At 42.3% G+C, this 22,747-nt stretch overlaps 2 protein-coding genes, 2 non-coding genes and 1 pseudogene across 4 annotated transcripts in view; 1 reads left to right on the top strand and 4 right to left on the bottom strand.

Moving 5' to 3' along the window:
* The window catches only part of TMEM69 (transmembrane protein 69), a 197,134-nt gene that overhangs the window by 125,971 nt on the left and 48,416 nt on the right, over positions 1 to 22,747 (bottom strand). The window lies entirely within an intron of this gene.
* Positions 2,333 to 2,436, bottom strand: LOC138391207 (small nucleolar RNA U13). The gene has a single exon (XR_011234817.1). It is a non-coding gene; the product is annotated as a small nucleolar RNA U13 (small nucleolar RNA).
* PRDX1 (peroxiredoxin 1) overlaps positions 7,110 to 22,747 on the top strand; it is a 35,176-nt gene continuing 19,538 nt past the window's right edge. The window contains exon 1 of the mRNA XM_069477873.1: positions 7,110 to 7,220. The gene's annotated coding sequence lies outside the window, so the exon portion shown is untranslated. The remainder of the gene's footprint in view (positions 7,221 to 22,747) is intronic.
* Positions 14,011 to 14,218, bottom strand: LOC138390276 (translation machinery-associated protein 7-like; annotated as a pseudogene).
* Positions 17,462 to 17,563, bottom strand: LOC138391110 (U6 spliceosomal RNA). Its single transcript, XR_011234734.1, has one exon. It is a non-coding gene; the product is annotated as a U6 spliceosomal RNA (small nuclear RNA).

Genomic DNA, 22,747 nt, shown 5'->3' with positions numbered 1-22,747 from the left:
AACAGTGGTAATGACTGCATTTATAAACCCTTATACAAGTTGTTTCTAATTCCTTGTTTTCAAAACTATTGGTAAAGGCTGGTAGACCATTAAAAGTAATTCTGGGCTGGGCGCGGTGGCTCACACCTGTAATCCTAGCACTCGGTGTGGGGGGGGGGGCCAGGCAGGCAAATCGTTTGAGCTCAGGAGTTGAAGACCAGCCTGAGCAAGAGGGAGACCCCCGTCTCTACTAAAAAAAATAGAAAGAAATTAGCTGGACAACTAAAAATATATAGAAAAAATTAGCCGGGCATGGTGGCGCATGCCTATAATCCCAGCTACTGGGGAGGCTGAGGCAGAAGGATCGCTTGAGCCCAGGAGTTTGAGGTTGCTGCGAGCTAGGCTGACGCCACGGCACTCTAGCCTGGGCAACAGAGCAAGACTCTGTATCAAAAAAAAAAAAAAAATCTGGATGATAGATTTATGATTTGGGGCATATAACTTGGAAAGAACCAAAACAATTGAGTGACATTGCTTTAGCCAAATTTCTATATTTGCCTACTTAACGTGAACAAGGTATCTCAGTGCTTTTATCTATAAAAATAAAAAACAAGAATGCAATTGATGCTAAACCCTGTCTCATTCTAAAAATAAGTAATATTCATCCATAGGTTTAAGTGGAAAAAAGAAAGAAATGCAGTAGTCTGTCTTAGCCTCCCTGGAGTATGTGGAACAGACTTCTATACCTTCTCTATTGCACCTGGTATAGCAGGAACTGCAACAACTATGGCACTCAGGTCTCACTTAACCAGATCCACAGAGAATCTTGCCATTTCTACCACTTTCAGAGTAAGCTGAAGCACTTGCTGTGAGAATTGGATCAGTCTTCCCAGGCTGCCTAGAGGGGCCAGATAACACAATCTGGAATTGCAGGGGAGTTAATGTCTCATTGGGTGTAAGGAAAGTAACAAATGAGAAAGAGCAGAAGAAAAGAGCCAAAGATAGTTTTCCCTTCCTTCCCCTATAAAATGGTTCCTAGACCATAAAGTGGTTTCATACAGCCTCTCAGTCCTATATAACTGAGCAACTTGCTGTGTCTTCTTATTGTTAGGTCTGGAGCCAAGAGAGAGATGCACACATGAAGCCTCATGTGTGGCAAAGTGCTGTTTATTTTGGGCATCTGGGTGCAGATGGGTGGAGGCCAAAGAGCATCCTCCCTGAGGGAGGGGAAAGCCTTGGGTTGTAGAGGGTTTCTTAGAGGGGAGTGAGTACCTGAGCCAGAACAGCCGTTGTAATAAAATTTTTTTTTAACCAATTTCTGGGACCCCTGGATCAGTCTCATCCTGTAGAGATAATGGAGGGGGGTAGTTCCGTCCTTATCAGGGGGATAGGAATGCTGGGGTCTGCAGCTGTGTGTTAGGTTTACAACCTCCGGGGACTCTCCAGACTCCTGCAGCTATTGTTTCACAAACCTCGGTTTTCCATTAACCACTTTCGTGTCCCACACATACTTTTTGAGTTTCCACTTGGACCAAACCTAACACTTATAAAGCTATAGCTAGCTGTGTAGCACACCACCTTTTGTTTCCTTTCCTATCTTCCCTGGCTCATTTCTGTGTTTCTCTCATTCTTGTTGTCCTGAGATTGCACCTCCCATTAAAGCCTTAGCATGTAAGCTTTGCCCTGAGCTCTGGTTTTCTAGAGAAACAGGCTAAGTTAAAATTACATTAATTTTATGATGAATGGCAAGAGAAAGAAAAAAAATATTAAAAAGAAGAATCGGAAGTGAGTATAATGTTAAGGAAACTAAGGGAAATAAGAACTACCATTTTGAGCATCCACAATTTGCCATACTTTTTATATTCGTGCTGTCTAATCTCCACAGCAGAAACTTTTGGATTTGGTTGAAATGAAGGTCATTGGTAACCTGTGGAGAGTTGATTCAGTGGAATAGTTAATCCTGGGCCAGATGGCCTGGATTTAGAAGTGAATAAGAGATGAGAACTCGGAGATGCAGAGGAAGGACTTCTCAAGAATACAGTAAGGGAGGCCATGGGCAATGGCTCACACATATAATCCCAGCACTTTGGGAGGAAGGATCTCTTGAGCCCAGGAGTTTGACCAGCCTGAGCAACATAGTGAGACCCCTTCACTACAAAAACAGAAAAATTAGCCAGGTGTGGTGGTATGCGCCTGTAGTCCTACCTGCTCTGGAGGCAAAGGCAGGAGGACCCCTTGAGCCTAGGAGTTCAAGGCTGCAGTGAGCTATGATGATGCCATTGAATTCTGGCCTGGCCGATAGAGCCAGAGCCTATCTCTAAAATTAATTAATTAATTATTTATTTATTTTTCATGTCAGACAGGTAACATACCAACATCGTAACAAGGACTGAGGGAGGCACTTCTCACACATGAGCGTGAAAACCCAGTCATCATGCTTATGAACTACAAAAGGATCCAAAAATTTTTTAGTTGTTTAAAAATTAAAAGAAGACTGTATTAAGGTGAAGAAAAGTGATGGATTGGTGGCTTGATGCAGATGGAAGGAGAGTTTTTCGCTATGTGGGAAATATGAACATGATCATGTGCTAAGGGGAAGGGTCCAGTGGAAGAGACTTGAGATATGAAAGGGAAGAGAATAACGGAAGGAATCAGGCATTTGGCTAACATATACTGAGCATTTACTATGCTGTAGTCTTTGCACTGAGCACAAAAATGGACATAAAAAATGGGCCACCCTTGTCCTCTGGCTTCAAGGTTCACAGTCCAGAGGCTAAGGTAGAACAGGTGGAATGCATACCTAGATGTGTGTGCACAGAGGTGGCCTTGTAGGGTGCAAGAGGAAGAGGCTGAAACAGATGAAGAGCTAGAAAGTGAGAGGGGCTGCCAACTAGGTGGGAGGGAGGGAGGGACAAATTGTCAGTGGAATGTGGCCAGGTCAGGGGAATGAGAAAACTGCCCTCTGCCCAGGTCTCTGAGTCTGTCCCAGGGCTATCCCAGTGTTTTATTTGCTGGCACTTCCTGCTTACTCCAGGCTAGGCTGTCTGAGTGAGAGTGAAGAACAGAGTTCAGGTTCCCAGAGGACCCATGTACAAAGCAGGGCGGTAAGGGGGCCACCCCAGAAGCTTATAGCCAGGAGAAGCAGGGGACAGGCCTATGTTCCTTACCTAGATGAACAAAACCTGAGGCAAGACAGTGAAGGGAGATGCTAGTCTATACCCTCTGGTCTGGCCCCCAGCATGGCCTCCCAGACCTGTGGGTCCAGACCCCTCATCAGTTAGTACTCTCAGAAAGAGAGGGAGACCTTAAATCTAGACTCACACCCCCAGGAGCTCACAGCTGAGTGTCTTTCCATCCAGTAGTGTGTCATTCATTCAACTCCTATGTGCAAGATATTCTACTAGGCTGCTGGGGAATAACTTGAATGAGATCTTGACTTCATGAGCTGACCTTCTCTTGCCATTGTAGTGAGGGCAGCAACACATTTAAGGAAAGCCTGAGTTCCTTCCAATCCATGAATGTCTCTAAAGGGCAGAATCATTCCTAAACTCTGGCCAGCTCAGAAACAAACGGTAACTTTTCTGGAGGGAAGGGATGATACCAACTTGAGAAGACCTGACTAACTTTCCCCAAAATAGTGACAGTCCCTGCCAAGGTAGGCACTGAGGCATTACTCTCCCTCTCAGGCTCCTTAGATCCTGTGGTCCCATTCAAGTGCCTGATGAAAGCCAGCAAGGCTGGCACCAGGCCCTGACGACTGCACCATGCAGCAGCTACCTCATCCATTGGGATATGAGCTTCAATTCTTTCTCCCACTAGAGTGACTTGGTCCTCAGAAGCATTTCATTGCCTTTTCCCTGATTCCAGTGCATCAAAGCAAAGTTCTTATTAGGTCATTAAGTATGAAATGTTTGATTTCCTTAAGTGCTAAGCTTGCCAGTTCATATCTGACATTTCACTTTGACACTTATTGTTTTTTTTGTTGGTTTTTTTTTTTTGGGGGGGGGGTGAAGGTACATCCTCATTCTTTCAAACGCATGTTTTGGCTTGTGACTATCCTTCACCTTGTTTTTTTTAGAGCAATTTTTGTGAAACCATGAATAAGTCAAAAATTCGTGTTATTTTTGAATATGAGTTCCATCATGAAACCAATGCAGCGCAGACAGCTAGAAATGTCACTGAAGTGTTTGGAAAGTATATAGCTAATGAACACACAGTACATCAATGGTTTGAGAAGTCCTGTTCTAGAGTTTTAATCTTGAAAATGAGCCACATGGATGACATGAGACCAAGATGGATGATGGTGAGCTGAAAGATGTAGTGGAAGTAAATCCATCTGAACCTATGTGTGAATTAGCAGCAAGGTTTGACGTTATTATTCCAACAATATTGGACTATTTGAAACAAATAGGCAAGGTAAAGAAGCTGGATAGATGGGTACCACATGAATTAAAAGAGCATCAGCAGAGAAATCATCTTGAGGCTTGCCTTTCTTTGTTGTCACAACATAAAACTAAAACACTTCTACACCATATTGTGACGTGTGATAAAAAATGGACTCTTTTTGATAATTGCAAACGTTCGGCACTATGATTGGATAAAGATGAAGTGCCAAAACACAGTCCAAAACTGAATATTCATTAAAAAAAAAAGCTAACGGTGTCTGTTTGGTTGTTCACCGCTGGTATTATCCACTACAGCTTCATGAAACCTGGTCAGTAGATTACAGCAGATGTCTACTGCCACCAATTGGATGAAATGATGAGGATGCTTGTGATTAAGCAGCCAAGATTGATCTATAGAGAAAGGCCAATCCTCTTGCAAGACCACATGTCACAAAAAACAACAGTGCTCAAGCTACACACGCTGGACTTGGAAACTCTGTCATCCACCGTATTCACCAGACCTTGCACCAACTGACTTCTTCCAGGCTTTGGACCACTTCGTGCACGGAAAAATATTCAATTCTCCACAAACTGTGGAAAACGCCTTTCGTGATTTCATCACCACTCGCCCTCCAGGATTCTTTGCTGCTGGCATAAACAAGCTACCATTAAGATGGCAAAACTGTGTTGATAGTTTAGGCGCATACTTTGATTAATTGTACTGCTTCTTGTTTGAGATATAATAAACTACACTTTTGATTTGAAATCAGACATTTCATATTTAATGACCTAATAGTAATATTGGACTTCTTGTATTCTTTTTTTTTTTTTTTTTTTTTTTTGACACAGGCTCTTTCTGTCCTCTGGGCTAGAGTGCACTGGCATCATCCTAACTCACAGCAATCTCAGACTCCTGGGCTCAAGTGATCCTTCTGCCTCAGCTTCCCCAGTAGCTGGGACTACAGGGACACGCCACCACTGTTGGCTAATTTTTCTATTTTTCGTAGAGATGAGGTCTTGCTTGTTGTCAAGGCTGGTCTCAAACTCTTGGCCTCAAGCAATCCTCCTACTTTAGGATCTCAAAGTGCTGGTATTACAAGTATGAGCCAATGTGCCCAGCCTGACTTCTTATATTCTTCAATGCCAGGCGGAGAGTATCCCGGGGGGCAGATAGGAATATGCTCATCCATGAAAAGCAAACTTCCCATGGTAAATTAATATATTTTTTTATTTTCTAACTTATATATCAGTCCTTTTTGAGTCCGTAAATGCTGGTAAACTCCTCTGAGTTAGGATTCTCTGACAAGGGTTGAGTAGGAGGCTTAGGCCCTGGGCTGCAGTAACCAAGCAAAGTCTTGCCCAAGCATCCAGTCTGCATCCGTGGGTGCTGTGTGAATACAGTCATGCATCACTTAATGATGAGGGTAAGTTCTGAGAAATGTGTCACATTAGGTGATTAGAATGTATTTACGCAAACCTATATGGGATATAGCCCACTGCACACCTAGGCTATATGGTATAGCCTATTGCTCCTAGGCTACAAACCTGTACAGTTACTGTACTAAATACTGTAGGCAATTGTAATACAATGGTAAGTATTTGTGTATCTAAATGTATCTAAACATAGAAAAGGTACAATAAAAATACAGTATAAAAGATAAAAAATGGTACAGCTACATAGGACACTGACCATGATTGGAGCTTGCAGGACTGGAAGTTGCTCTTCGTAAGAGAGCAAGTGAGGGGTAAATGAATGTGAAGGCCTAGGACATTACTGTACACTACTGTAGACATTATAAACACTACCCTTAGGTTAAACTAAATTTATTTAAAAATTTTTTTTTCTTCAATGATAAATCACTGTAATTTTTACTTTATTAATTTTTTGAACTTCTTGACTCTTTTGTAATAACACATAGCTTAAAACACAATTACATTGTACAGTTGTACAAAAATATTTTCTTTAAGGTTTCTATAAGCAGCTGGCGCGATGGCTCATGCATGTAATCCTAGAACTCTGGGAGGCCGAGGCAGGAGGATGGCTTGAGGTCAGGAATTTGAGACCAGCCTGAGCAAAAGTGAGACCCCGTCTCTAAAAAAAAAAGTAGAAAAATTAGCCGGACATGGTGGTGTGCGCCTGTAGTCCCAGCTACTTGGGAGGCTGAAGCAGGTGGATTGCTTGAGCCCAGGAGTTTGAGGTTGTTGTGAGCGAGGCTGATGCCACAGCACTCACTCTAGCCCAGGCAACAAAGCAAGACTCTGTCTCGAAAAAAAAAAAAAAAGGTTTCTGTAAGTTTTTTTTCTATTTTTAAAATTTTTATTTTTTTTACTTTTAAACTTTGTTGTTAAAAACTAAGACACAAACACACACATTAGCCTAGGCCTACACAGGGTCAGTATTATCAACATCACTTCCACCTCCACATCTTGTCCCACTGGAAGGTCTTCAGAGCAATAACATACATGGAGCTGTCATCTTCTATGATAAAAATGCCTTCTTCTAGACTACCTCATGAAGGACCTGCCCAAGGCTGTTTTATAATTAACTTTTTCTTTATAAGTAGAAGGAATACACTCCAAAATAATGATAAAAAGCCTGGGCATGGTAGCTCATATCTATAATCCCAGCACTTTGGGAGTCTGAGACAGGAAGATTGCTTCAGTCCAGGAGTTCGAGACCAGCCTGGGCAACATAGCAAGACCTCCACCTCGCTACAAAAATAGAAACATTAGCTGGATGTGGCAGCCTGTAGTCCCAGCCACTTGGGAGGCTGAGGTGGGAGGATTGCTTGATCCAGGAGTTGGGGGTTGCAGTGAGCTATGATCAGGCCACTGCACTCTAGCCTGGACAACAGAGTGAGAATAAAATAATGATAAAAAAATATAGTATAGTATATACATAAACCAGTAACATAATTGTTTATTGTCATTATCTACTATGATGCACCATACATACTGAAAGGGCTGCCTTGCTATCAAAATAACAGAAAAATTATCTAGCTTCTCAGAAAGGGCTAAGATCGATCATATGAGCTCTCTGGCTAACAGGCAGCCCACGGAGTTCTGTTTTCACAACATTTGAAAAGAGCTGAGCAGACAGAGAGGAAATGTAAAATTCTTCTGTTTTACAATGTCCAGACCTATTTGCTTAACAGCAATCAGGAGTTCTTGAATGGGGGGGTGGGCGTGGTGTGAGCTTCAGGCCTCACTTCCTGCCCAGCCAATAAGATCTTTGACATCTCGCAGCTGCTTCCGTTTTTAGCCTACCACTAAGAAAAAAAGAGAAGTGGATACAACAGTACCCAGCTAATTAGGATATAGCCATAAATCACCTTCACCCCTTTTACAACCCCTAAATAAAAAGCCTGAGTAACCGGTATTCTACACCTAACACACTCTCCCTCTTTCACTTCCGTGTTGGCCCTTTTTACATCTGGAAAAAGTAAAATAAACTTTTCTTCTTACTATCCTATCCTAATCTTTGTGTGAGAAATCTTTCTCAAAACATGCACTATCTCACACCCTAATACATACTATAATTGTATGTGCTATATACTTTTATATGACTAGCAGTGCAGTGGGTTTGTTTACACCAGCATAATCACAAACATGTGAGCAATACATTCACTATGACATTATGATGGTTACTACCTCACTAGGCAATAGTAATTTTTTAGCTCCATTATAATTTTACAGGATCACTGTAGTATATGCGATTTGTCGCTAACCAAAATACCCTTATGTGGGACATGACTGTAGTTAGGAAGCTCTAAGAGTAGACCGTACTTGAGGTAATAGTGACTTAGACCAGGGTAGAAGTGATAAGGTGGTAAGAAGTGGTCAGATTCAGAATATATATTGAAAAAACTGCTGACAGGATGGATTAGATGAGGGTATGAAGGAAAGAGGAATAAAGGATAACCCCCTGGGATTTTGACCTGAGTGACTGGGCAAATGGGAGGTGCCTATACCAGATGGAGACCCCTAGGAAAGCAGTATATGAGTATCAGGGAGGAAAGAATTCTTTTTGGACAAGTTGAATTTGAAATGCCTATAAGACATAAGAGAGGGGAGCCACGTAGGTTGTTGGATATAGGGGTCCAGAGCCCAGTGGTGGGGTATGGGCTATATAAATTATGTCTAAGGTCTTGAAACTAGATAAGCTCACCTAGGGAGGGAGTGAGAAAGAAATGAGGACCAAAGACTCTGTTTGGGAGGGTCTTGCAACATTTAGAAGTCAGGAAAAGAACCCAGAACAGGAACAAACAATAAAATAAAAGAAAAATCAGGAAAGTGCAAAATCCCAGAAGCCAAGTAAAGAAATCCTTTCAAGGAGAGAATGATCAGCTAGGATAAATGCTACTAAGAGGTCAGGTAAGATGAGGCCTGAGGCTTGGCCGTTGGATTTGGCATAATGGTGGCCATTGGGGATCTTGGTGATAGAGGCTTCAGTGAAGTGGTATAGACAAGGCTTGATTAGGGCAAACTAAGAAAAGAATTGGAGTTGAGAAAGTGCATATAAGCAACTCTTTTAGGAGTTTGCTATAGCAAAATGGGACAGTAGGAGAAGTCATGAAGTCAAGGGAGGGATTTTTTTCCCCTGAATTGGGAGGTACAATATTACAGTAGGTTATGTGCTGATCTAGCAGAGTGAGGAAAATTAACAATCCAGAAGAAAAAGACAATAATTGTAGAAGCCATATCCTTGAGTAGGCAAGAGGACATAGACTCTCATGTATTCAAGGCCTTCACTAGGGGAGCAGACTAATAAATACTTTCTAAAGTAATTGATGCCTTCATTAGAAGAACATGCAACATAAAAAAATTTAAAATAAAAAAAAGTAATTGATGCCTCCTGATCTCTAGTATCTCATTTAATATTCGCAGTAATCCAGCATGTTGGTATTATCATCCATATTTTAAATTGAGTGTCAAGAGAGGTTTATTGACTTGCCTAAGATGACATAGTGATGAAGATGGGATTAAAATGTTCGTCTAATTTCAAAGAGTGTTCATTTCACCAAGATCAATAATGGTTGTTGAATGAATGAATGAATGAAAGGTGTATACAGAAGTATACCGAGAAGTTGGATAGTTGTTGTGGAGTGCCTAGAATGTCAGGTTGAGGAACTGGAGATCTCACAGCCCTGAAGCTCCAACCTGAAGATTGCCCAACTAGACTGGTTGTGAATCAACCAGGATAGTTGTTTAGATACAGCTGTGTTTAAATTCTTGCTGTGCCCCTTAGTAGCTGTGTGATCTTGGGCAAATTTCCTCCTCTGCGAAATGAAAATTTTAATAGCTAGCTTTCCGATCTGTGTGGGGATTAAATGAAACAATGGATGTAAATTGCCTGGTGGTATGTAGTAGAGACTCAGTAAGTGGTGTTAGGTTTCAGTCTGAAGCCATGGGTTCTTGGCACGCTCATGGCTGAAGAATGACCAGACACGCCGAAGTTAGGCAAGCATGAAAATGAGGTTTATTGAGGAGAGAAAGATAGGATTATAGGGCAAGAGCAAGATATAGTTTTACAGAACATGGTACATATGCCACAGATGACAACCAGACCCATTGTCGCAGCGGGGCAGGCAAAAGGAAGGGCAAAGAGAGAGCGAGCTTGGCTGTGGTCTGCATCCTATTTTATTGTGTCCGGATAGGGACTTCCCTTGTGGTTCAGAGATCACCATGGAACCACTTTGATTGGACAGTTGGGAGTCACATGACCTGAGCCTTAACTACGCATATGGGTACTAGGTCACTTTCCGGACTTTATGGTACGCATGTGGCTTGGCCCATGGGCTAGAGAGTCCCCTGCATTCTTTTGCAGCTGGTGTGCCAAGTTTTCATTGGCAGATTCGTAGGGTATTCCCTTCTCTCCCAGGTATGGAGAATTAGGGTTGGGCAGAACCAAGATGAGGGCAACAGCCCCCACTTTTGTCCCTAGAAGACCTGGAATCCCTCACTATCTACCTAACAGTGGTAACGATTATTATTTGTATTTAGAGTAGGCTGCTGCAAGCTAAGCTGGATAGAACTGTTCCCTCCCCTCTCCTACCCCATCCAGCGAAGCTACTAAAAACTGCTATCCAGCCCTGACAGAGACAGCAGGACTCTGGAATGGAGGAGGACTCTGTACAGGGTTGCACTCTCCTCTCTCTCTCTCTCTCTCTCTCTCTCACACACACACACACACACACACGCATGCACGCACACAGGCACACTTACACAAGTACATACACACAATTATGTAGAGAGCTACAGCTGTTGGCATAAAAGCTGTAGTTATATCAGGGCAGTAATCACAGTCACAAAGATCGATGCTGCAGAGAAGTGGTGGAAAGGAGGCTGCAGCCAACAAAAACCATTGCACTAAGGCTGGAAAGTGAGGGAGAAGAAGAGGAAGTGGTGTGGGCAGGGCTGGCAAGTCAAGGGAAGAACCACCGAAGGAAGCAGACAGCCTGTCATATGGTGGTGTGGATTTCCCCAGTCAACTGCATTTCCTAATTTTACATCCTTCTATTGCATATGTTACCCACAGAGGCTGCTCTGTGCTAAAAGTGGGTAGAAGTGATTGATTTATTCATTCAGTCGACAGACATATAATATCTACCATGTGCCAGGAGTTTTTTGGAAGACTAGACTGTTGTTGGTCAGAGAGTTAAAGGAAGCTAGAGAAGGGGCAGTCTGAGTAGAGGAACTAACATGTGCCAAGTTGTGGAGAAAGGAAGCAGGATGTTACATTTCAGTAACTATATGTGGTTTGATAAGAAAAGAGCATAACTGACTAACCATTTAGGAAAAAAAAAATTAGACTTCTAACACATACTAGATACAAAAGTAAATTTCAGGGCGGAGCACAGTAGCTCATGCCTCTAATCCTAGCACTTTGGGAGGCCCAGGCAGGAGAATTGCTTGAGGCCAGGAGTCTGAGACCAGCCTGAGCAATAGTGAGACCCCATCTCTACAAAAACTAGAAAAATTAGCTGGGTGCAGTGGCACGAGCCTGTGGTCCCAACTACTCGGGAGGCTGAGGCAGGAAGATTGCTTGAGCCCAGGAGTTTGAGGTTGTAGTGAGCTAATAAATACGATGATAGATGCCACTGTACTCTACCTGGGAGACAGAGCAAGACCCTAGAGATTTGAATATAGATAAAGCACTTAAGAAAGAAATAGGTGAACATTTATATAATCTTGGAGTGGAAAAGCCCTTACTTAGCTTGACAATAAAAGTTAGAAAGCCAAAAGGAAAATATTGACGGTTTTCACTAGATAAAACTGAATATTGGGCAGAAAAGTATTACAAGCAAGATTAAAAGATAAATGACAAACTAGGAAAAGAGTTTGCAATATTTAATGGTCAAAGGATTCAAATCTTATTTTGTAAAGTGTTAGGTTTAAAGAATTCACCCTCCCCAAACTTCCATCCAAATCTCCTATAAAACCCACCCCTCTCCCCTTCCTAAGAGTGTATTAGGCACATTAGCCTTTGCCAGACCCCTAGGGAGATAAAGGAATGGAATGCAAGAGGGGAACTTACTTTCCTTATCCCTCCCAGTTGTTTGAAAAGAATTTGTTTACTCCCAGAAAACACTCTATAAAACCCAAGGCTCTCCCCTTCTCTCTTGTGACCGCCTTTTTCAGCCTCCACCCATCTGCACCCAGATACTCAAAATAAACAGCATTTTGCTACACCTGAGGCTTCGTGAGTCTCTCTCTCAGCTCTGGACCTAACATAAAGAACTGTTATAAAATCAATAAGAAAAAGACAAATATCTCTATAAAAAATAGGCAAAGTTCTTAACAAGTGGTTCTCAAAAGAAGAAAGAAAAATGGCTATAAAAAGATTATTCAGGCTGCAGTGGCTTACACCTGTAATCCTAGCACTTTGGGAGGCCAAGGCAAGAAGATTGCTTGAGGCCAGGAGTTCTAGACCAGCCTGCACACCATAGCAAGTCCCCATCTCTACAAAAAATGAAAAAAAATTTACCTGGGCATGGTGGCACGCACCTGTAGTCCCAGCTACTCAGGAGGCTGAAGCAGGAAGATTGTTTGAGCCCAGGAGTTTGAGATTGCAGTGAGCTATGACACCACTGTACTCCAACCTGGGCAACAGAGTGAGACTTTGTCTCTGAAAAAATAAATAAATAATTAAATAAAAGGATATTCAAACACACTAATAATCAAAGAAATACAAATCACTTTCACCATCACATTGATAAAATTAAAATATCAAGTTCCAGTGTTGGGGGCAATATGAAAAAAGGGATCTACTTGTACCTCATTGATGGGAGCACAAAACAGTATAATCTTTCCATAGGGTAATTTGGTAATATATGTGAAAATAAATGTGCATGCCTTCTGGTCCAGCAATTTTTAGGAATTTAGTTTAAGGAAATAGTAGAAAAGTGACAAGGATGTTTACTGCATTGTTTAGAGGAGAGGAAATTATCCAAATGTTCATAGGAAGGGAATAGCCAAAAGAAATTATTGTGCATCCATATGATAAATATAGTCGCAAGAAGGATAAAGTAGATATATAAGTATTGTCATGAGAAAACGTACATGATATGTTAAGTGGGAGAAAAAATTATGGGGTTACCAAAAATGGCCTTGGCACTAGCTCTGTTCTGCTTATTCAGCTCTGAGGATGAAAGTCCTAAGGCTTCTGAAGGCCAGTGTGCCAGTTCCTGTCCCTGGATCAAGGTTGGGCAAGATAAGGGAGTGAGCTGGGCTTGAGCCTGGGGTGGAGATAGGGATTTCTTCTCCAGCTCTGCCTCAGCCTTGACAGAGCCCAGGAGCCAGATCCCTGCATTGCAGCCTGGATTTCCTTCTCCAGGCAGAATGTGGGTGAAGGTTAAAGTCCCAAGTACCAGGTATGTACTGGTGCTCCTCCTGCTTCATTAAGGTAAGAAGGTGACTCCCCTGAGCCCTGCTAGTGCTGGGCTTTGAGAACTTCATTTCCTTTTTCTTTCTTTCCTTCTTTCTTTTTCCCCCCCAAATGAGTTAGTTTAATTCTAGGTGATATAGTATTTAGGGTACAATGACAACCAAAGAGCAGACTCTGGTAGGATTCTGGGCAGGGTTTACTTTAAATTCACAGCTAAGGTGGGAATAGCTGAGTGAAACAACTAGATGATGAGTCACTGCATGATTTTTTTTTTTTTAATAAAAGTTTATTCTTGGCCGGGCGCAGTGGCTCACGCCTGTAATCCTAGCACTCTGGGAGGCCAAGGCAGGTGGATCGCTCGAGGTCAGGAGTTTGAGACCAGCCTGAGCAAGAGCGAGACCCTGTCTCTACTAAAAATAGAAAGAAATTATCTGGCCATCTAAAATATATATAGAAAAAGTTAGCTGGGCATGGTGGCGCACACCTGTAGTCCCAGCTACTTGTGAGGCTGAGGCAGTACGATCGCTTAAGCCCGGGAGTTTGAGGTTGCTGTGAGCTAGGCTGACGCCACGGCACTCTAGCCTGGGCAACAGAGCAAGACTCTGTCTCAAAAAAAAAATAAATAAATGAAATAAAATTTATTCTTAAATGCAGAACAGGCTCCAAGACAACACTTCATTCCAGCTACAGGTGGCAAAAGATGTTAGGGCTGGGAATACAGGTATTTAAATAGGAATGCAATCTAGGGTCACCATCGCTTCAAGCACGTGGAATAGCTTCTTTTTTGTCAGATTTCTTAATTCCACCAGTGGCCAGGCCCTCCCCAGGGCCTTCACTTTTAGCTCCTGAGTTTCTTCTGCTTTTCTTTCTGTTTCTGCTTGAAAGCCTTATCTTCCTCATCCATATCCTTGGCCTGCTTTTTGGGCTGTTTCAGGGGCTTCTTCTTGCCACCATCATGGCCAGACATGGCACCTGCTGCCCTTTCCCCGTGATTTCCTTTTTTTAGGGAATGTAGTAGATAAGCCTTTGATATAATGCTGCCCTTTTAGTCATAGACCAATTATAGCCAAGCTGCTTGGCTCAGTCACGTTCTTGTCCAATTGGAGAAAAGATATTTGAGTCCATTTCTGAAGAGCAAAAGGATCACAAGATTTCAAGGTCCCCAGAAGTAAAATAGTAGGCATTTCACATAAGCCTAAGCTTCCAGTAAGAAGCAAAATACCTTCTTCATTAGATCAAATCTGTGCATTGGACAGACCAAGATATTACTTAAATGGCCAATTAGCAGCTAATTAGAGCTCTGGAACTCCCTGACCAGGCCCTGTCTGAAAACTCTCTTGAGATTGAAGCAGTACATCCAGTTTATAACACTCATCAAAAACATTCTTCAGTGAAAATCCCCACACTGGTTTGTCCCACCTAAGGTACTAGGGGCCCAATTCTTAGACACTTAAAAAATGCCTGCAGTTCTTTTCTTTCCGGAAAAGAGGAGGATAGAAGTTGCAGTGTGATTCTCGGGCCTAGGTTAGTTCCCCGTAAGCAAAGCTCCCTCCTGTCAGCAGTTCCCACTCACCATCCAGACTGGCTGTGGTTGGCTCAGTTTTAGTGGAGGCTGACTCATAATGCTCTCTGCCCTCAGGGAACTCAGAAAGTAGTAATAAATACGTGGGAGAACTATTTTTTAATTTTGTATTTAACCTTCTTGTTAGCCTATGGTAGAGGGAAGCAGGTATCTCAGTCCTTGAAAGTGGGGAAATTGAGCCATTGATTAATTTAGCAAATACCTGTTCAGCACTTTCTCTGCACCTGACATGAATATGGGACTTGCACACTTATGACAGATACAGATGTATGGGGTGAGGTAAGGATTCATCAGCCTCCTGTCTCCAACTTGTGCACTTTGCATCTGTATCTGTATGACACTCAAAAATAAGATTGCCAAATATGTGGCTAAGCCACCTAAAATCAATCTCCTGCCCGAAGAATTCATGCATTCATTCCACATTCACTGAGCACCAAATGCTTACAGGCCATATGCTGGATGTTGGGATGCAGAGGTGAAGACATGGCCCTGCCCTCTAGGAAGTTCAATGTAGTGGTTCTCAGTCTATTTCTCTTCAGTGCTCTGAAGTACTTACAAGCACCATAACCTTGACTCATCAAGATCATGGTCTGAAGGGGGAAGAGAAAAGGAAATTATCAACAATTACAGAATGATGTAATAAGTGCTATCTATGATAGAAATATGCATAGGGCATGGTGGAAATATAGAGGAAGGGGCACTGAAAATCAGACTGGGAATGGGGAGGTTGTCAGGAAAGGTATTCCAGAAGTGGTAACACTTAAGCCCGGTTTTAAGAGACAAGTAGGAGTTAGGCAAAGAGCAAACAGGATGTGGAAGAGCATAGAGATCTGAAACATCATGATACACTCAGAGGACTGCAAATAGGACTTTATGGCTAGAGCGGCATGAGGTGTACGTGAAGGAGGAAAGACCAGGGGTCAGAAGGTAGCGGGCCTCATGTGTCAAGCTAAGGAAGGTGGTTGAACTTGATGCTAAATTAAGTGCTACTGGGAGACATCAGCAGGGGTTTGGAAATGAGGTCACAGTAAGGAGCAGTTGGGGAAATGGAGCTGTTTAAGTTGAAGAAGAGAAGAGTTAGGAGAAATAAATCTCCTGGTTTCAAAAACATACTGAGTTTTTTATTCTATGATACTTCAGAATTAGAAAGGGCCAAGCTTTCTCCTGGCTTGGCGAACCATACGTGATACACAGGTTAGGAGCGGGTTCCCAGACCTCCCATCAGCCCCTTTTGTCTGGTGCCCAAACTCTTCAACTGAATAGCATGGCCCTTCCTCCAAACCCACTCTGGTCTTAGGGTTCTCAGATTAAGGACCATCTGTCAGCCCTGACATTTCTCTAGGGAAGATGGAAGGAGAGAATATAGAGATACCTCTGGTTGTAGAATTGCACCCTGCAGTAGGCCAAGAGAACATGGCTAAGGGTATCATGAAAGATGGGATCCCACCTTCTGGTGAGAGGTGTGGTGGTTAGGGCAAGGAATGAATCAGAGTGAAGCCTTCTTGCTCAGAGGTAAAGCCCTCCTTTTCCATCTGTATGCTTTCTCAGAGCCTTCTATCGTATCTCCCTTTCTCTCCCATCTGTCAATGGCACAGTGGCTCCTAAGAGCAAGCCAAAGAGACAGTACGGTGGGTGTGAGTCTTTCCAGTCCGAACATCATCACTCTCCTAATTGTAGTGCTTCTGGCAAGCTTGGCCATCCATCCTGGCCAAGTTTCCCTTTCCTGGAAGCTTTGGCCAAGATGAATGGCTAGAAGTAAAGTATGTATACATGAAAGAAGTAAAGGACTTTTTTTCCTGCTTCCAGGCAAAGCTGACTCTGACAGCCAGGACAAATAGGTCAGAAGCTTAGATAGGCTAGGAGGCTAGGAGTCCTCTAATCATTTATATGACTTTCTCTAACTCAGCAATTCTTAACCTGGGGGGACAACTGGCAATGTGGGGAGGGGGGAGGTGCTACTGGCATCTAGAGAACAGAGACTAGGATATGCTAAACATACTGTTATGCACAGGACAGCCCCTCCATGACAAAGAATTATCAGACCTAAAATGTTGATAGTGCTGAGGTTGAGAAATAACTGAAAAATGCTTATGTTTATAGGGATTTGTGGGTTTTTTTTTTTTTGTTTGTTTTTTTGAGACAGAGTCTACAGGTGCTCACCACCGTGGCTGGCTAATTTTTTTCTATTTTTGGTAGAGACGGAGTCTTGCTCTTGCTCAGGCTGGTCTCGAACTTCTGAGCTCAAACGATCCTCCTGCCTCAGCCTCCCAGAGTGCTAGGATTACAGGTGTGAGCCACCGCGCCAGGCCCTGTTTATAGGGATTTGGTTCTGGAAAAAAGAATCTGAGAAGTGGCCAGGCACAGTGGCAATTGCCTGTAGTCCCAGCAACGCGGTTGGCCGAGGCAGGAGAATGGCGTGAGCTCAGAAGTTTGAGGTTGCTGTGAGCTAGGCTGACACCACAGCACTCTAGCCCAGGCAACAGAGTGAGACTCTGCCTCAAAAAAAAAAAAAAAAAAAAAAAATAGAATCTGAGAAGTAATTAGTCCCTGAAGCATCAGGTGGTTAGAAGTAAAAGCCAACTTTAATTATATAAACTTAAACTGCAAGTCTTCTGTTGTCTAGCTCACAACTACCTCAACTACCTCGATCCAGTTTTTCTTTTTCTTTTTCACCATGCTAATCTTGTCTGTATTGTTCCAATTTTAGTATATGTGCTGCCAAGGGAGCACTGGTTGATCCAGTTTGGACACATTCCTTTTACTGCTCTGGTCTGGACTGTATCTGGGCTTTCATTCTAGATCTCATAAAATTGGAGGGAAAGGAAGATGGAAGAAGAGAAGAACACTTTATGTTTTTAGCTGGGTGTGGGAGGAAGATGAAAACTTGAGCCTAATATCCATAGAGTCCAATATCCTTAATGCATAACTTACTTAATAATGAAAAGCAGCAGCTCAGTATAAAATAGGACAGCGACAGAACAACAAATACCAAGTCATTATTTGAATTTAAGGTTGGAATCTATTGAAAATGTAGAAATTGAGATGTCAGATTTTTAAAAATAAAAAACCAAAAGTATGCGTGGAAGTCAATGTAAACTCAAAAACAAGTTCAGGCCAGGTGAGGTGGCTCATGCCTGTAATCCTAGCACTTTGAGAAGCTGAGGCAGAAACAAAAAAACAAGTTCAAATAAAGATTAGGTAGAGAAATACTTAAATACATTTTGTTTTATGAATCTTAAAAATTTATTATTATTATTTTTGAGACAGGGTCTTGCTCTGTCGCCCAGGCTGGATCATAGCTCATTGCACCCTTGAACTCCTGGGCTCAAGGAATCCTCCCACCTCAGCCTCCCAAGTAGTTGGGACTACAGGCGTGTGCCACCATGCCTGGCTACTTAAAACATTTTTTTTGTGGAGACGGGATCTTGCTATGTTGCCCAGCCTGGTCTTGAACTCCTGGCTTCCAGCAGTCTTCCTGCCTTGGCCTCCCAAAGTGCTGGTATGAACCACTGCACCTGGCCTGAAAAAAATTATTATTTTTTTTAGAGACTAGGTCCTGCTATGTTGTCCAGATTGGCCTTGAACTCCTGGGCTCAAGTGATCCTCCCACCTCAGCCTCCCTAGACTACAGGGTACACCACTATACCTAGCTTCATTTATTTTTTGATAGACTCAAATGATGGGTTAAAGCCAAACCAACAAATTTTAACATAGATAATAATGATAATGATGATAAAGATAGTAATTATCGTGTGTTAAGCACTTACTTTGTGTCAGAGAAAACTCTGTCATATTTTTTTTTTTTTTTTGAGATAGAGTCTCACTCTGTTGCCCAGGCTAGAGTGAGTGCCGTGGCGTCAGCCTAGCTCACAGCAACCTCAAACTCCTGAGCTCAAGCGATCCTCCTGTCTCAGCCTCCCGAGGAGCTGGGACTACAGGCATGCACCACCATGCCCGGCTAATTTTTTCTATATATATTTTTAGCTGTCCATATAATTTCTTTCTATTTTTAGTAGAGATGGGGTCTCGCTCTTGCTCAGGCTGGTCTCGAACTCCTGAGCTCAAACGATCCGCCCACCTCGGCCTCCCAGAGTGCTAGGATTACAGGCGTGAGCCACCGCGCCCGGCCTGTCATATGTTTTAATGAGGAGAAAATTGAGGCTGGGGGAAGTTACCTGGGATCTGAGTTTTCTATCTGTGTGTAATAAACTACTCTAGAACTTGGTGGGTAGGTCAAGGTAGGGAGACAGTTTTGCTGTATTCTACATGGCTAACACCACAGTTACATGAAGCTGAGTTTTTTGCCCACTTTTAGCTGCCATGGACAGCCCAGAGAGCACCAATATGAACACCTGGAAGAGGGTGACCAAGACAGAAAGGGTTATTACTGGATAACCCTGGAAGAAGGCCCAGTGACTGTCAGGTCATTGAAGATAGGATTCTTTTTTTTTTTTTTTTTTTTTTTTTTTTGAGACAGAGTCTCACTCTGTTGCCCAGGCTAGAGTGCTGTGGCGTCAGCCTAGCTCACAGCAACCTCAAACTCCTGAGCTCAAGCGATCCTCCTGTCTCAGCCTCCCGAGTAGCTGGGACTACAGGCATGCGCCACCATGCCCGGCTAATTTTTTCTATATATATTTTTAGCTGTCCATATAATTTCTTTCTATTTTTAGTAGAGGTGGGGTCTCGCTCTTGCTCAGGCTGGTCTCGAACTCCTGAGCTCAAATGATCCGCCCACCTCGGCCTCCCAGAGTGCTAGGATTACAGGCGTGAGCCACCGCTCCCGGCCCCGGCTAATTTTTTCTATATATATTTTTAGTTGGCCAGATAATTTCTTTCTATTTTTAGTAGAGACGTGGGTATGGCTCTTGCTCAGGCTGGTTTCGAACTCCTGACCTCGAGCGATCCACCTGCCTTGGCCTCCCAGAGTGCTAGGATTACAGGCGTGAGCCCCCCGCCCGGCAGTTGAAGATAGGATTCTTATAACGAGTAGAAGGTTGGATGTGAAGCTCCATGTTCCATGCAGGGCATAAAGTACAGGGACAATGCATGGCACACAGTGGGAACTTAATTGTTGAATTAGTTAACTGTGGTTCCTTCCAAATCTGAGGGTCTAGGGCTTTAGATTTTTCAAGGAGGTAACAGTTTATATTTAAATATGTAATTGTGCAAGTAACTAAGGGTTGTATATCACTTCATGAAAGATCTGCAACACCAAAAGCATTACTACATATGAGGTTGCTGTGTTACACGATTCCAGAAGCACTATTCACAGAGAATACAATGTGAATACTATCACCTCTTGAAGTTGTATAACACAGAGACCCATATTATATAAAGTAATTTTAATAAAGCAAATTACCACCTTTAGTAAGGTTAGGAAAAAAACCCAAGTAGTACAATTTAGTCTCTTTTTCTCTGATGTCTCAACATGCATACATGGCCACAGTCAGAATCCTAAGCTTCATTCTAATTCCTTTAAGGTCAGTCACTCTGGTTGCCTATCCAATATCCTTCTCCCTTCTTTCCTTGCTAACAAAATCTCAAATTTTGTTAGGAGTTGTAATATTCCCAACTAAAAGACACAATATCCAGCCCCACTTACAGCTAGGAGTAGCAATATGACAGTTCTAGCCAATGATATATAAACTGAGCACTTCTGGAATGCTTTGCTTCCTGGTTATGGCCCCTATCCCTTTGGGCTGCCTTATTCCTTTTCCTTATCTGGAATACAGGCATAGGGTTGGAAGCAGAGTAGACATTTTGTGACTATAAGGTAATCATAAGAATAAAAGCTGCTTGCCAGGGATTTGGGAACAGAAAGTTAAAGGAAATCTGGGTCCCTCATAGCAGCATGGAATGTGCATACCAGCCTTGGACTGTCTACTTGTCTCATTCTGTTGCCCAGGCTAGAGTATAGTGACATCAACATAGCTTACTGCAACCTCAAACTCCTGGTCTCAAGCAATCCTCCTGCCTCAGCCTCCCAAGTAGCTAAGGCTATAGCTCTGTACCACCACAACTGGCTAATTTTTCTGTTTTTTTTTTTTTTTTGTAGAAATGAGGTCTTGCTCTTACTCAGGCTGGTCTTGAACTCCTGACCTCAATCGATCTTCCTGCCTCCCAAAGTGCTAGGATTATAGGTGTAAGCCATGGTGCCCAGCCTCTACTTGTTTACTTGTTTTTTTTTTTTTTTTTTTTGAGACAAGAGTCTCACCGTGTCACCATGGGTAGAATGCAGTGGTGTTATCAAAGCTCACTACAACCTCCAACTCCTGGGCTTAAGCAATCCTCCTGCCTCAGCCTCCCAAGTAGCTGGGACTACAGGCCCCCGCCAAAACACCCAGCTGATTTTTCTATTTTTAGTAGAGAAGGGGGTCTCACTCTTGCTCAGGCTAGTCTTGAACTCCTGATCTCAAGCAATCCTCCCACCTCGGCCTCCTAGAGTGCTAGGATTACAGGTGGGCCTCTACTTGTTAAATGGGAAAAATTAATCCCCTATTTGGTTAAACTTGTTATTTGCAGTTTATCTGTTACTTTCAGCTGTACTAAATTTTAACAAATTCTATCATTCTTGATAACAATGTTTCTCAAATTAGCATCTGTAGGCCTCTGTATGTCCAAATATAATTTTATAAATTGAATCCTTATAAATTTTAGTATTGTTAAATATTTTTCTTTCAGAATAATCTAAAAAAATTAACATAAACATAGTCTGAATCATCTGGATTACCTCATAAGTGAGTGCTGTCTTGTGATTGTGGTTTCCATGATTTTATTTTGCATTTGTTGTTACAAGTACATGAAAGCATTTAGCTTTAATGGTTTGTAGGTTTAGCTTTAATGGTTTATAAGTTTATGGCAGGCTGCTATTAGGTTAGCAAGTCCTAATGTTAAAATGATCATTGTCATAGAACATCTGCTTTATACTCACCTCAAATTGCCGTACTTGTTATATCTAGTTAGCTATGAACAAGGCTGTTAAAGAGACAGGTAATTGTCCCCCACAGCAAATTGTGTAACTGCTGCTTTGTAAAGTGAAGTCTAGATGATGTCAATGAACACTGTATAAACCAAGGTTTCATGCTAGCTTGAACGAAGAAAAAGATGATGGAAGAATTGAGTCATTTGAGTCATCATCCCAGGGCGTAAGCAGTATAGGTATGCAGAATCCAAAAGAAGCTGCACTGTAGCAGTCAGGACCATATTCATGGAAGGCACTGCCTGCAGGAACCCATCTTGTATACTGTTCCAACTTGCAGTAGTTCATCAGTGGCAATGATAATAGTAAATAACAAGAAAATATTTTCATGAAACTATTTAAAATTATTTTCAATATTGCATCATGGGGCAACCTAGTAAAACATTAGTTTGAATGAAAAAATCAAATAAAATTAAAGAAAGTTAAATAATTAAATTTAAGCTGGGTGAGGTGGTTCATGCCTGTAATCCTAGCACTTGCTTGAGGTTAGGAGTTCGAGACCAGCCTGAGCAAGAGCAAGACCTGTCTCTACCAAAAACAGAAAAAATTAGTCAGGTGTGGTGGTGTGCACCTGTAGTCTGAGCTACTTGAGAGGCTGAGGCAGAAGGATTGCTTATGCTCAGGAGTTTGAGGTTCAGTGAGCTACAGTGATGCCACTGCACTCTACCCAGGGGGACAGAGTGAGAACCTATCTCAAAAAAGTCAATTTAATAAATTAAACCAACATTGAAGATTCTCACGAATTTTCTTTCTTTCACAAGGGACCTCAGGTTATTCATGTTTGAGAATATTACTTTAAGATAATAGATAGAAGGAGCTCTATTTTCTGAAGAACTGGGTTGGGAACAAGTGCTTTGCCCAGAGAAGAAGAGCCATATTTATTTGAATTGGGCAGAGAAAAATTTTCAGGCCCTCACTTCTAAAAAACAGAGCAA

This window comes from Eulemur rufifrons, chromosome 8 (genome assembly GCF_041146395.1).
Source record: "Eulemur rufifrons isolate Redbay chromosome 8, OSU_ERuf_1, whole genome shotgun sequence".
Lineage (NCBI taxonomy): Eukaryota > Metazoa > Chordata > Mammalia > Primates > Lemuridae > Eulemur > Eulemur rufifrons.
Note: the sequence above shows the minus strand (reverse complement) of the source record. Positions and strands in the feature narration are given on the sequence as shown.